This window comes from Lagenorhynchus albirostris, chromosome 5, assembly GCF_949774975.1.
Source record: "Lagenorhynchus albirostris chromosome 5, mLagAlb1.1, whole genome shotgun sequence".
NCBI lineage: Eukaryota > Metazoa > Chordata > Mammalia > Artiodactyla > Delphinidae > Lagenorhynchus > Lagenorhynchus albirostris.
Window position 1 is genome coordinate 17,477,812 of NC_083099.1, and position 16,299 is coordinate 17,494,110.

General features: G+C 37.6%; 1 protein-coding gene across 3 annotated transcripts in view; it reads right to left on the reverse strand.

The window, feature by feature from the left end:
* The window catches only part of RNF13 (ring finger protein 13), a 140,063-nt gene that overhangs the window by 13,283 nt on the left and 110,481 nt on the right, over positions 1-16,299 (reverse strand). The window lies entirely within an intron of this gene.

A 16,299-nucleotide genomic window follows, 5' to 3' on the forward strand; every position in this document is an offset into this window, starting at 1 on the left:
ACTAATTGTTATCACAAATATAAAAATCTCTGATAATGAAGAATGAATGAAAACCTCCCAGAGTTGTGCAATGTACGACCTGTACAATCGTATGTTGCAGCCTGGATTGAGAGTTCTTGGTGAGATAACTTCCCACAAGTAAGAAAAAGTGGGTGGGATTTCTTTTGGATAAACTGGATTATTTCAGTCTTTACACTTGAAAGGCATAGAGAACATCAGTTTTCAACACTATCATTATCCTTTGACAGTGATGAACTTGACAGGCTTTTCATACTTTCAAACTGTGTAGTGCCAAGCATCTGGACTAAAAAAAAATTCAAGGTTAAGGCTTTTGGCAAAGGATTAACTTTTTAAAAAAAATTTAAATGGTCTCCAATGCTATGTTCATGTGGAAACCATCTTGATTTTATCCTTTTCATAATTATGACAAAATAGTTGGACTTTTTCACAGACAATAACAACTATCAAAATGTGTTTAGTCTGCCACTTCTAAAAAATTCATCCAGTGATTGGTTCTAAATTTCTCATAATTTGGCTTACAATGAAATGATCATAGGTATGCTGAGAACAAAGTTCTACACTGTCAAGTCTTTTGTGCAAATTGAAAACTACTGTCAGTGGATACAAAAGAGGGCATATTAGCAAAGGTTTGGAACTCTACCAGCTGCTGGAAAGTTTAATATTTTTAGGACTAGGATAACTGAGTTTAAATGGTTTGTGACTTAATTATAATTTGGAACAAGTAGCAAATATCTGAATTCCTACTAAGTAAGTGCCATGCTAGGTATGAATGTTTCTTAAAAGTTAAAAAATAATACAACCTATGCAAAGAAAAATATCTTCAAGATGTAGACTAATAACAAATAATTTAAAAATGTGAGCCCCAACTCATTTATGTATTAGGAATTCACAAAAAGATGCATTAAGTCAAAATGTTTTCTAAACTATTAATTCAATAGTTAAAGAAACCAGTGTGAGATCTTTTGTTAAAACTTGGAATGAGAGTTCCTTTTTGACTTATGCTCACTACTGCATCCCAAATGTTTAGGTAGAACAGTGTGTCCAGAGCACAGAAGTGCCCAGTATATATTTACTGAATGCATGAATAGATATTTAAATCTGGAATTTACCATACAAGTTAAGGTATAAGTTACTTAAGGGCAGTATTTCTTAAAATACTTAAAAGTATTAATACTTTAATACTTAAAAGTATTTCTTAAAAGCAGCTTTATATATCAAAAATAATATTAACAAATAATTTTGTTGGCACTAAACTAAATGAAGGCCTCATGAAAGACAGGTAGATCTCATCAGGCCTAAACATTTCTAAGAATACTGGACTGACCTGGAAATGTGTAAAGTAACAGGAATTCTCATTTCCCTCTTGTAGGATGGCAAATTGGTATAAACACTTTGGAGATTAACTTGGCACTATGCAGTAAATTTGATGATATACATACTCTATGACTCAGCTGTTTCGCTCCTAGGTAAATAAATGATCTAGAAACACACCTACAACCAAGGTGGTATGAAGCAGAAGTAGTAGTAGAACTAGAAGGGCAAAGGGGAGACTTCCAGTTTCTGGTGTGGCACCTAAGGATCTTGGAAAAAGCTCACAACAAGGAAAAAGCTAAAAAAACCCCTGAAAATCAACAGCTCTTTTCAGATCTATTGAAGGACTAAGGTCACAGAGAAAACTGCCTCCCCCCGAATTGGACAGACAGATTAGCAGATATAGAGAATCACACCCTACTAGAGCAGAAGCCCAGGAGCAAAAGACTGGAAAACAGCACCAGGTAGAAAATCGTGAACTGTAACTGATAAATTGCTGGAGGCTCAGCGTAGATGAGTTTGAGAGTTTAAAACTCTAGGGGAAGTTTTCTGGTCTCGCACGTGAGAAGCAGAAGTCATGATTCTGCCATAACAAGTAAAAAACTGAGCAAACTGAAACATCAATAATTCTTCTTAGATCCATCAGAGAAATGAACTCACAGGGCAAACTACTGCCCCCCACACTGGAGATACAGACAGGTAGATACAGAGAATCACAACTTATCACAGCAGAAACCCCTGAGCAGAAACTTCACAGGAACCAGTACCAGGGTAGGAAAAACTGAACTGTAATTGATGAACTGCTAGAGGCTCAGTGTGTACAAGTCTGAGAGTTTAAAACTCCAGCGGAGCCTGAACATTTTTTGTGAGTTTTATCTTGTGGTGCTCTACCAGGTTCTCACAGTGAATGGTGGAGAAAAATCCCCTTGGGCTTCTGGAAGGGGAGGAGAAAAGCAGCCACTTTAAACTATGCCAGGGCATTCTGTTCTTAGCAAGCCTGCCCTCAAGGATAAACTATCATAACCTATTAGGGTTTTTATCAGAGTCTAACCAACATGGAGGAAGGGAAAAACCCAACTCCAACCTCTCCAGCCATCAGGTCACACTAAAGGCTGGGAAAAAACTGAAAGGCACTTGTGAAGTTCACAGCCCAAAGCCGACAGGCTCACGAAAAGATTGAGACCTACTCATAGGATTATAGAATGCTTCCTGTCCCCCACATCTCACCACCACACCACCAATGGCCTACTTAATGGAATTCCTTTCACTCAGAATATCATGTCCCACTTTTCCAACAAAAAATTACAAGGGATACTAAAAGGCAAAAAACACAGTTTAAAGAGAAAGAGCAAGCATCAGAACCAACCTCAGATTCGGCAGGGAGGTCAGGATTATCAGATCATAAATTCAAAACAACTCTGATTAATACGATCAGGACTCGAATGAATAAAGCAGACAATATGCAAGAACAGATCGAGGTAAAGTAAACAGAGAGATGGAAAATCTATGAAAGAATTAAAAAGAAATGCTACAGATCAAAAACATAAACAGAAATGAAACATGCCTTTGATGGGCGCATTAGTAGACTGGACACAGGTGAGTAAAGAATCGCTGAGCTTGAAGATATGTCAATAGAAACCTCCAAAACTGAAAAGCAAAAGAGTGGAACACAACAAAACCCAATATACCCAAGAACTGCAGAACAACTAAAAAAGAAAGGTGTAGCATGTGTGTAATGGGAATGCCAGAAGGAGAAGAAAGAGAGAGGGAACAGAAGCAATATTTGAAGAAATGACTGAGAATTTCCCCGTTAATGTAGGACAAAAAACCACAAATCCAGGAAGATGAGAGAGCACCAAGCAGGGAAATGTCAAAAAATATGAAACCTAAGCATATCATATTTAAACTGCAGAAAATCAAAGATTAAAAAAAAATTATCTTGAAAGAAGCCAGAGGGCAAAAAACACCTTACCTTTACAGGAACAAAGATAAGAATTACACCTGACTCTCCTCAGAAACCAGACAAGCAAGAAGAGAGTGAAGTAAAATTGAGGGGAAAACCCCCCCACCAACCTAGAATCCTGTACCCTGCAAAATTATCCTTCAAAAGTGAAGGAGAGGAGTGATGTCAGCAAGATGGCAGAACAGGAAGCCTGCCCTGGGTCTGCCTGCCACTATGGAGACTTAACATTAACAAACAGACCAAATGCCTCTCTGAGAAATCCAGAAAACAGTTAAAAGGTTCCTGCAACAAAGGCAAGGGTGAAGCCAACAACATCAAAGCCCGCTAAGAAAATTCATTACACTGTCCACTCTCTTACACCAGAACTTCTCTCCCCTGGGAGGTAACCCCCAACTCCTGTGTTCTACCTGGTAAGGGAAAGGTACAGAATGTATGCCTAATGTCAGAATTTTAGAAGGGCTGCCCAAGGGAGCAGTTTCTATCTTGATGTATCCAAGTACTGACAAGAATGGGGTGCCAGACTGGGGGTCTCTGAGAACAAAGATGATAAACTATGCACTAGGGTCTGCAGTACCACAGACACACACTAGATAGAAGCTCCAGTATCACAATTTACTACAGCTCCAGAGAGGCTGCAGTCTTACATGCAGACACTGGGGGAGTTCCTGAGTAGACCCTAACCTTCCTCACTTGAATACTTAACTATAAGGCTACCACAGTCACAATATGGAACTGGTGAAAAACATACAGATAAATGGGGCAGAATAAAAAGCCCAGAAATAGAGCCACATAAATATAGTCAACTGCTCTTTGACAACAGAGCAAGAAAGAAAGGATAATCTTTTTAAAAATGGTGCCAGAACAACGAGGCATACCAAAAAAATTCATCTAGATAAAAGAGAACTTTAGGGCTTCCCTGGTGGCGCAGTGGTTGAGAGTCCGCCTGCCAATGCAGGGGACACAGGTTCGTGCCCTGGTCTGGGAAGATCCCACATGCTGCAGAGCGGCTGGGCCCGTGAGCCATGGCCGCTGAGCCTGCGCGTCCGGAGCCTGTGCTCCGCAACGGAAGAGGCCACAACAGTGAGAGGCCTGTGTACCTCAAAAAAAAAAAAAAAAAAAGAATCCACCTGCCAATGCAGGGGACACAGGTTCGATCCCTGGTCCAGTAAGATCCCACATGCTGTGGAACAACTAAGCCCGTGCACCACAACTACTGAGCCTGAGCTCTAGAGCCCATGAGCCACAACTACTGAGCCCGTGTGCCACAACTATGGAAGCCCGCATGCCACAACTACTGAAGCCCGTGCACCTAGAGCCCATGCTCTGCAACAAGAGAAGCCACGGCAATGAGAAGTCCGTGCACCGCAAAGAAGAGTAGCCCCCACTCACCACAACTAGAAAAAGCCTGCACGCAGCAACAAAGACCCAACACAGCCAAAAAAAATAAACAAAATTTTAAAAATTCACCTTTAAAAAAATAAGAGAGAACTTTATCATTGTGATAAATGGCATTTTTTCATGTTTCTCATACTGAATATAGTTCCCTATGTTATACAGTAAATCCTTGTTGCTTATCTATTTTATGTACAGTAGTTTGTATCCGATAATCCCATACTCCTAATTCCCTCCCTCCTCTCCCTTTGGTAACCAGAAGTATGCTTTTTATGTCTGTGACTCTGTTTTGTATATAGATTCATTTGTATTATTTTTTAGATTCCACATATAAGTGATATCATATGATATTTGTCTTTCTCTGCCTTACTTCACTTAGTATGATATTCTCTAGGTCCATCCATGTTGCTGCAAATGGCAATAGTTCATTGTTTTTTCATGGCTCAGTAATATTCCATTGTATACATACACCACATCTTCTTTATCCATTCATCTGCTGAAGGACACTTAAGTTACTTCCATATCTTGGTTATTGTAAATAGTGCTGCTATGAACACTGAGGTACATGTACATTTTTGAATTAGAGTCTTCGTCTTTTCTAGATATATGCCCAGGAGTGGGATTGCTGGATCATATGGTAGCTCTATTTTTAGTTTTTTAAGGAATCTCCATACTGTTTTCCATAGTGGTTGTACCAATTTACCTTCCCACCAACAGTGTAGGAGGGTTCCTTTTTCTCCCCTGCCAGCATTTATTATTTGTAGACTTTTTGATGATGGCCATTCTGACTGGTGTGAGGTGATAACTCATTGTGGTTTTGATTTGCATTTCTCTAATAATCAGCGATGTTGAGTATCTTTTCATGTGCCTGTTGGTCATCTGTTATATCTTCTTTGGAGAAATGTCTATTTAGGTCTTCTGCCCATTTTTTCATTGGATAAATGGCATTTTTGAAAATTATACAACTAACATCATACTCAATGGTGAAAAACTGAAAGCTTTCCTCCTAAGATCTGGAACAAGATAAGGGCGCATGATTTCACCACTGGTATTCAACACTGTACTGGAGGTTCTACCCAGAGAAATTCACAATGAAAGGAAATAAAAGGAATCCAAAATTGTAAAGGAAAAAGTAAAACTATGTATATTCGCAGACGACATAATCCTATGTATGGAAAATCTCAATGAATCCACAAGAAACCTACTAGAGCTAATAAATTCAGCTAAGTTGCAGGTTACAAAATCAACATATCAGTTGGGTTTCTATACACCAGCAATATACAATCCAAAAAGAAAATTAAGAAATTAATTCCATTTGCAATAGCATCTAAAAGAATAAAATACGTAGGAAAAAAATCTATTAACAAAGGAGGTGATAAGACTTATATACTGAAAACTGTAAGACACTGATGGAAGCCACTAAAGAAGACCTAAATAAATAGAAAGACATCCCATTTTCATGGATTGGAAGATGTAATATTGTTAAAGTTTCAATCCTACCCTAAGCAATCTACAAGTTCAACACAATCCCTGTCAAAATTCCTACAGCCTTTTTTGCAGAAATGGAAAGCTCAAACCTCAAATTCAGATGGAATTCGCAAGGGATCCTAAATAGCCAAAACAATCTTGGAAAATAAAGAACAAAGTTGGAAAACTCATACTTCCCAATTTCAAAATGTAGTGCAAATCCAGAGTAATCAAAGCAGCGTGGTACTGGCATAAGGACAGACATAGAGATCAATGGAACAGATTTGAGAGTCTAGAAATAAACCCATTCATCTATGGCCAATATTTTTGACAAGGGTAAAAGACCATTCAATGAAGAAAGAATAGTCATTTCAACAAATGGGGCTCGGACAATTGCATTTCCACATGCAAAAGAATAAAGTTGAAGCCCTACCTCACACTATATATAAAAATTAACTCAAAACTGATCAAAGACCTAGTATGGGCTAAAACCATAAAACTCTTAAAAGAAAACATAGGGGTAAATCTTCATGAGCTTGGAATTGGCAATGTATTCTTTTTTTTATTTTCTTTTATTTTATATACAGCAGGTTCTTATTATCTATTTTATGGCAATGTCTTTTTTTTTTTAACAGATCTTTATTGGAGTATAACTGCTTCACAATACTGTGTTAGTTTCTGTTGCACAACAAAGCAAATCAGCCATATGCATACACATGTCCCTATATCACCTCGCTCTTCAGTCTCCTTCCCACCCTCCCTATCCCACCCCTCTAGGTGGTCACACAGCACTGAGCTGGTCTCCCTGTGCTATGCTGCTGCTTCCCACCAGCCAACTATTTTACATTCGGTAGTGTATATATTGTCGATGCTACTCTCACTTTGCCCCAGCTTTCCCCTCCCACCCCATGTCAGGTCCATTTTCTATGTCTATCTCTTTATTCCTGCCCTGCAACTAGGTTCGTCAGTACCATGTTTTGGGGGTTTTTTTTAGATTCCATATATATGTGTTAGCATAGGGTATTTGTTTTCTCTTTCTGACTTACTTCACTCTGTATGACAGACTCTAGGTCCATCCACCTCACTACAAATAACTCAGTTTCGTTCCTTTTTATGGCTGAGTAATATTCCATTGTATATATGTGCCACATCTTCTTTATCCATTCATCTGTCGATGGACACTTAGGTTGCTTCCATGTCCTGGCTACTGTAAATAGTGCTGCAATGAACATTGTGGTACATGTCTCTTTTTGAATTATGGTTTTCTCAGGGTATATGCCCAGTAGTGGGATTGCTGGGTCATAAGGTAGTTCTATTTTTAGTTTTTTAAGGAACCTCCATACTGTTTTCCACTGTTCACAGCCATTGCACTGTCTTACATTCCCAGCAACAATGCACAAGGGTTCTTATTCTTCCACATCGTTGTCAATGTTCTTTGAAGCACAAAACCTTTTAATTATGATGAAGTCCAAATTCTCTATTCTTTTTTTGTTCATGCTCTTGGTGTCATAATTAAGAATACACTGTGGAACAGTATGGCAGTTTCTCAAAAAGTTAAACACAGAATTGCCATATGATCCAGCAATAGCTCTCTTAGGTACTTACTCAAAAAATGAATGCAGGAACTCAAATATACTTCTACACCAATTTTCAGTGTTATTCACAATGGCCAAAAGGTGGAAGTAACTCAAGTGTCCATCAGCAGATAAATGGATATACAAAATGTGGTAAATTCATACAATGGAATATTATTCAGTCATAAAAAGCAATGAAGTTCTGATACATGCTACAACATGGGTAATCCTTGAAAACATTATGCTAAATGATATAAACTAAAAGGACAAATATTGCATGATTCCACTTACAAGAAATATCTAGAATAGGCAAATTTGTAGTGACAGAAAGTAGACTAGAGGTTATCAGAGACTGGTGGGAGGTGGGAACAGGAAGAAATTGTTTCAGAGGTACAGAGTTTCCAGAATGATGAAAAAGTTTTAGAAATAGATAGTGGTGATATCTGCAAAAACACTGTGATTGTAATTAATACCATTGAATTGTACCCTTAAGATGGTTAAAATGACAAATTTTATGTTATATACATACTTTACCAGAATAAAAAGAAATATCAAAAAAAGAATCTGGACATAGATGTTACACCATTCCCAAAAATTAACTCAAAATGGATCATAGACCTAAACGGAAAAGGCAAAACTCTAAAACTTCTAGAAGATAACAGAAAATCTAGGTGACCTTGAATTTGACAGTGAGTTTTCTTTTAAAATATTTTTCAACTTTATTGAGGTATAATCTACATACAAGAAACTGCACCCATTTAAAGTATACAATTCTATGAATTTTCACAGATATGTACACCTGAGAAACCATGTCCACAATCAAGATACAGAACATTTCCATCACCCCCCAAAAGTTTCCTTGTACTCCCTGTGCAATCAATCAATCTCTCTCTCCACCCCTGGGCTCCAGGTAACCAGTGATCTGCTTTCTGTCACCATAGATTAGTTTGCATTTTTTGGAATTTTATATAAATGGAATCATGCAGTATGTGCTTTTTGTGTCTGGTACATAATCATCTGATTGTTTCTTCTTAGACCTATTAACATAGAGAATTATGCTGATGATTTTTCCTAATATCAAGCCATACTTCTACTCCCAGAACGAGTCCCATTTGGTCACTGACAGTGAGTTTTTAGGTACAACACCAGAAGAATGAACCATGAAAGAAAAAAGCCGATAGGAGGGACTTCATTAAAATCAAAAACTTCTTTGAGAAAGACATTGTTCGAGATTGAAAAAACAAGCCACACACTGGGAAAAAATGTTTGCAAAATACATATCGGATAAAGACTTGGTATCCAAAATATACAAAGAATTCTTAAAACTCAAACAAGAAAACAACCTGTCTTAGTCCATTTGGGCTGCCATAACAGATACCATGGACTGGGTGGTTTAAACAACAAACATTGACTCCCCACAGTTCTGAAGGCTAGGGAATCCAAGATTAAGGGGTTGGCCAATTTGGTTCCTGGTGATCGCTCTCTTCCTGATTTGCAGATGTCTGCCTTCTTGCTGTATCCTCACATGAGGGAGAGATCATGTCTCTTGTGTCTCTTCAAGTACGAAGGCACTTAATCCCATGCATGAGGGCCTCATCCTCATGACCTAATGACTTCCCAAAGGCCCCTACCTCCAAATATCATCATATGAATCTTGGAGGAATACAAACATTCAGTCAAGTGTACAACCCAATTAAAACGTGAGTAAAAGATCTCATCAAAGAAGATATACAGATGGCAAATACAAATAAGCATATAAAAAGCTGCACAACATTATATGTATGAGATACCACTACACACCTACTAGAATGGCTACAATACAAAACACTGACCACACCAAACGCTGGGGAGGATGTGCAGCAACAGAACTCTCAGTTATTTCTGGTGGGAGAGCAAAATGGTACAGCTACTTCGGAAGACAGTTTAGCGTTTTCTTACAAAGCCACACAGTGTCTTACCTCATGATCCAGCTATCATGCTCCTTGCTGTTTACCCAAATGTGTTGAAAACTTATGTCCACACAAAAACATGCACACAAAAGTTTACTGCAGCTTGATTCTTAACAGCCAAAACCTGGAAGCAACTAAGATGTTCTTCCATAGACAATATGGAATAAACATACTTTGGTACAGACATACAATGAAGTATTATTCAGCAACAAAAAGAAATAACCTATCAAGCTACAAAAAGTCACGGAGGAGCCTTAAATGCATATTTGCTATTCCAACTATATGACAGTCTGCAACAGGTAAAACTATAGAGACAGTAAAAGATGAGCGGTCGCCAGTGGTTTGTGGGAAGGAAAGAGAAAGGGATGAATAGATGGGGCACAGGGGATTTTCAGAGCAGTGAAACTATTCTATATGATATGGCAGATACATGACATTACACATTTGTCAAAATGCACAGAATTGTACAATGCAAAGAGGGAACTCTAATGCAGATTATGTACTTTAGTTAATAATATTTCAATATTTATTCATCATTTGTAACAAATGTACCACACAAGTGAAAGATGATAATATTAGGAGTATTTTAAGAGGGGAGGGGCATATAAAAGCTCTCTATACTTTCTGCTCAATTTTTCTGTAAACCTAAAACTGCTCTAAAAATAAAATCTGTTAAAAAACAAAAATGTTTTTTAACAAAAGGCAGGGGCACTGTGTTATTCTAAATGTCAATGTCACAAAAGACAAAGGCTGAATAAAAAGTCCAGATTAAAGAAATCCAAAGAAATATGATAACTACATGCAATAAGTGATACTAGATTGGATACTATACTGGAAGAAAAATTATTATAAAGGAACCTATTGGAACAACTGACAAAACTAGAAAAAGGAATGAATTAGATTAAAATCGTCCATCAACAAATTTCCTGAAGTTGGTGACTTAAGTGCAGTACCACAAAAGAATCTCATTATTCTTAAGAAATACACATGAAAATATTTAGACATAAAGGATCATGATGCATATAACTTACTCTCAAATTATTTAGACGAAAAATTTTATATACATACATACATACGTAAAGAAGGAGAGCAAAAATGATAAAGCAATAGGTTGCCTCCAAAAACTCATGTCCACTTGGAACCTGTGAATGTACCTTATTTGGATATAGGTTCCTTCCAGATGTAATCAAGTTAAGATGAGGTTACAATGGATTTGGGTGTTCTTATAAGAAATGGAAATTTAGACACACATATATATACAGGGAAAAAAGCCATGTGAAGATGGAGGCAGAGATTGGAGTTACGCTGCCACAAGTCAAGGAAAGCCAAGGATTGCCAGCAACCACCAGAAACAAGGAAGAGGCAAGGAAGACTCCTTCCCTAGATTAGGAACAAAACAACCCTGCCAACACCTTGAGTTTGGAATTCTAGCTTCTAGAAATGTGAGAAAATAAATTTCTATTGTTTTAAGCCACCTAGTTTGTGGTACTTTGTTACAGCAACCCTATGGAAGCTAATAGAGTAAGTAATAGGTAAATCTGGGTAAAGGGTATATGGGTGTTTTTGGACAATTCATGCAAAGTTTTTTTGTCCTCTTAACAAACTCTTTCTCAGAACAAAAGTTTTTTAACTTTGAAGCAAAGTTTTTCTAAGTTTGAAATTATTTCCCAAAAGGTTAAGACAAATACAACCAAGGACTTGAACAGACATTTCTACAAAGAAGACAAATGGCCAATAAGCACATGAAAACATGCTTAACATCATTAATCATTAGGGAGATTCAAAGCAAAACCACAATGAGATACCATGTCACATCCATTAGGGGATGAATATTATCAAAAAAAAAACCCAGAAAATGACAGCGTTGGCAAGGATGTAGAAAAACTGGAACTCTTGTGCAGTGCTGGTGGGAATGTAAAATGATGCAGCCACTATGGAAAATGGTATGGTGTTCCTCAAAAAATTAAACAGAGAATTACCATTTAATCCAGCAATTCCACTTCTGGATATATACCCAAAAGAATTGAAAGCAGAGACTCAGACAGATATTTGTACCTCTATGTTTATAGCAGCATTATTCACAATAGCACCCAGGTATCTAGCAACACATGAATGGATAAACAGTATGTGGTATATGCATACAATATTATGAATATTACTCAGCCTTAAGGAAAGAAATTCTGACACATAATACAACACGGATAAACCTTGAGGACACTATGCTAAGTGAAATAAGCCAATCACTTATTATTTTACTTACATAACATACCTATAAAGTCAAATTCATAGAGATAGAAAGCAGAATGATAGTTGCCATGGGCTGGTGGGAGGGGAAAATGGAGTTATTGTTTACTGGGTGCAGAGTTTCAGTTTGGGAGGGTGGAAAAGTTCTGGAGATGGATGGTGGTGATGACTGCACAACAATATGAATATAGTTAATGTCACTAAACTTTACACTTAAAAATGGTTACAGTAGTAACTTTTATGTTATGTCTATTGTACTACAACAAATACAATAGTTGTATGTATATGTTTAGAGGTATGGTGGCCTTGACAAGCTGATTTTAAATTTACATGGAAATTCAAAGTGTCAAAAATAACTAAAAATTGTTGAAGAAGAGCAAGGGGGGAGGACTAACTTGATCAGATATCAACATTTACCATAAACCTACAGTAACTGAGATAGTGTGGTATTGGTATAAGGACAAACAACAAGACCAACAGAAGTCCAGAAACAAACTCACACACAAGACCAACAGAAGTCCAGAAACAAACTCACACACCTCTGACTGCGTCAGAGGTGACCAACACTGTGAACAGTTTATTTTTAATACTTAGCTCTGGGACAACTGGATATCCTTATACAAAATATCAAATTGGAAATAACTTAAATTGGGCCTCCATTTTACATAATCAATTTAGGTAGACTAAATACCCAAACATGAAAGGCAAAACTATAAAGCTTTCAGAGGATAATATAATATCTATGTGACCTTAGAGTATGGAAGAAGTTCTTTTAAAACATGCAAAAACACTACCATAAAAGAACTTTAGGGGACTTCCCTGGTCGTGCAGTGGTTAAGAATCTGCTTGCCAATGCAGGGGACACAGGTTCGATCCCTGGTCCAGGAACATCCCACATGCCGCAGAGCAACTAAGCCCGTGCACCACAACTACAGAGCCTGCACTCTAGACCCTGCAAGCCACAACTACTGAGACCACGTGCCACAACTACTGACGCCCGTGCACCTAGATCCCATGCTCTGCAACAAGAGAAGCCACCGCAACAAGAAGCCCGCACACACCAACAAAGACTAGCCCCCGCTTGCCGCAACTAAAGAAAGCCTGCACACAGCAACAAACACCCAACGCAGCCAAAAAAAAAAAAAAAAAAAAAAATATATATATATATATATATATATAAAAAGAACTTTACTCCTATGAAAACATAAGCGACAAACTAGAAGACAGTTAAGACACAAAAAATCAGTGAAGAACTGATTCACCACACACCACAACTCCAGGGTGGGTTTGTGAGAACATCTGAAGAATTCTTCCTACATGTAAAAAGCAGGGGAGGATAACCCAACAGGAAAATGACATGAAAGGTGCTTCACGGAAGTGAAAATCTAGCTAGTAAATAAAAATATAAACAGGCACTTAACCTCACAGACGAGAAGGGAAATGTAAATTAAAACCACTATGAGCTATCTTTATAAACCCATTGGATTGGCTAAAATTTAAAGGGCTGTCAGTACAAAATATTGGTCCATATGTGGGACAACAGGAACTCCTATACATTATTGATGGGAATATAAACTGGTACCATCATCACTTTGAAAAAAACTTGGTATTATCCAATAAAATTGAAGACATGTATATCCTAAGCCAGCTAATCTACTTCTAGGTATATACTCTAAAGAAATTCATGCTCATATACACCAGAATATATGTACAAGAATGTTCTTAAAAGTATGGTCTGTAATGGCCCCAAACTGGGGAAACAAAAGAGAACATTGAATATCAACTATACTTCAATAAAAAATAAATAAAAAACAAAACAAAAACCCCCAATGTGTATTAATAGTAAAAAGGATAAATAATATATTTATACAAAGAAATAAAAGTGAATGAACTACATATACATGTAATAAAGTGGGTTAATTTCACCAAAAAAACTGTTAATAAAACAGGTAAGGGGCTTCCCTGGTGGTGCAGTGGTTGAGAGTCCGCCTGCCGATGCAGGGGACACGGGTTTGTGTCCTGGTCCGAGAAGATCCCACATGCCGCGGAGCGGCTGGGCCCGTGAGCCATGGCCGCTGAGCCTGCGTGTCCGGAGCCTGTGCTCCGCAATGGGAGAGGCCACAACAGTGAGAGGCCCGCGTACCGCAAAAAAAAAAAAAAAAAAAAGAGGTAAGGCCAAAAACGCAATTCAAAAATAGGAAAAAGTAAATCATATTGTTTTGGAATCCATACATAGGTGACAAAACTTAAGATAAAGGCAATGAAATGATTGTCATAAGCCAGCATAGTGATTACTTCCAGTGAGGAGGAAAGGATTACAATCTAGAAGGGGACACAGTAGTTTCTGCGATGCTAGTAATGTTCTGTTTCTTGAATTGGATGGTTCCAGAAAAATGTCTTAAGTACTTTTCTGTATACATGTCATACTTCACATTTTTTAAAAAAATGTGAAGGTATGGTAAGGATAAACACCATACAGATGAACATGGCTAGAGAAAAACACACAGTTATGCTGATTGGTTCATAACTATGAACCTGAAAGGGAGGTTCAGGCTCCCAGGCAATGTTTTATATTTCCCTAGTCCATCTGCCCATCTACTCTCCCAGAATAACATTTTATACCTTTCTGTTCTTAAACCTCCAAAATCTCCTCCCCCATCCTCAGCTTTCAGTTGATGATTGTGTTTTCTACTTCATTGAGAACAATGGAAGTAAAGAATATTTCCACAGCCTGACCACCATAAACACTACCAGGATTTTGCACCCACATATTCTACTTTCCCTTAGCTCAACTCTCCATGCTCCTATCTAAGGCCAATCCAACTATTTGTACACCAGATCCCATGCCTTCTTGCCTTCACAAAGACATTATTATAGCAATTCTCCCATCTATCACCTATGTCATCAATTTCCTTCAGCAATATGCTATTATTTCTTAATGAAACTTCCCTTACCAGCTACTACACTATTTCTTTACTCCCCTTTGTAGTTAAGTTTCTTGAAAAAGTTGTCTATAGTTACTGTTCCTCTCCTTCCATTCTCAAACCCACCACAATCAGGTTTTTGGACGGACCACTCTGTCAAAACTGTACATCATGATAATAACTTCTAATGGTCAATTAGTTCTCATCTTACTTATCTATCAGGAACATTTGACACAAGTTATCTATCACTCCTTGCTCCTTAGAGATTTGCATCACTTGGTTTCTGGTAAACCACTCCTTCTGATTTTCCTCTGTATAACTTAGTCACCCCTTCTCAGTCTCCACTGCTGATTCCGCTTCTTCCTTACTCAATGTTGGGATGCCCCAATATGTCTTCAGTATTCTGTCCCTCCATACTCATTCTCTTGGTAATCTTATCCAGTCTTATGATTTAAACACATCTTTTTATATCAATACTTCCAGTTCAGACGTCTCTTAAACTCCAGACTCATTTAAATGTCTAGTGAACATGTGAAATTCTACATGTCCAACACTGATTTCCCAAATTTCCTCCCCAAACCTGCTCCACCATCCTTATTTCTATTTAAGGCAATGCCATCCTTCCAGTCACTGAGACCACAAAATCTGGAGTCATCCTTGTTTCCTCTCCCCATAACTAGTCCATCAATAAATCCAGTACATTCCATCTTACAAATGTATCTAGAATCTAAGATTTCTTCACTCCCTCTACTGTTGCCACTCCAGTCCAAGCCACATGCATCTTTCACTTGGATTACTGTGACAGCCCCCATCTGGTCTCTGCTTACACCCCGACCCTCTGCATCCTATTCTTAACATAGCAGCAAGAAAGGCCCACTCAACTTTTAATTTAGATCTTATCTTTTCTCTGCTCAAAATCCTACAACGGCCACTTACCTTACTCAGAAGAAAAGCCAACTATGCACGCCCTTTTTAGCCTAGGACAATATCAACATCATTTATTTCACTCTTTTTTTCCCCCTGGTTTTAGGAAACATAAAAATTAACATACAAAATGGAGCCTAAAAAAGTGATTCCTAAAGCTAGTCCTCAAATTGGTTTATGAATAACTTTTACTTAATCCGCACTGTATGATGATAGCACACTGCATTTTTACGAATGTTGTTATTTATTTTTTAACATGTGATTTTCCTATTTATTTGTTTTTATATTTTTCATAAAATATGGTTATTATAAATGGTAGGTTTTTTAAACATTTTGTTACTTGGAAAAATAAAAAATTTGCAGAACTAAGTTTCTTTTTTACTGAAGTATAGGTTACAGAATTAAGTTTTAATGCCTTCTCTACTTCTCCTTTCCACTCTCTATGCATTTTCTCTGCTGAATTAAAAAACAGAACATTTTTACTGGTACAGAAATTGAAAATTCTGGGGACTACTGGCCAAAAAGATTTA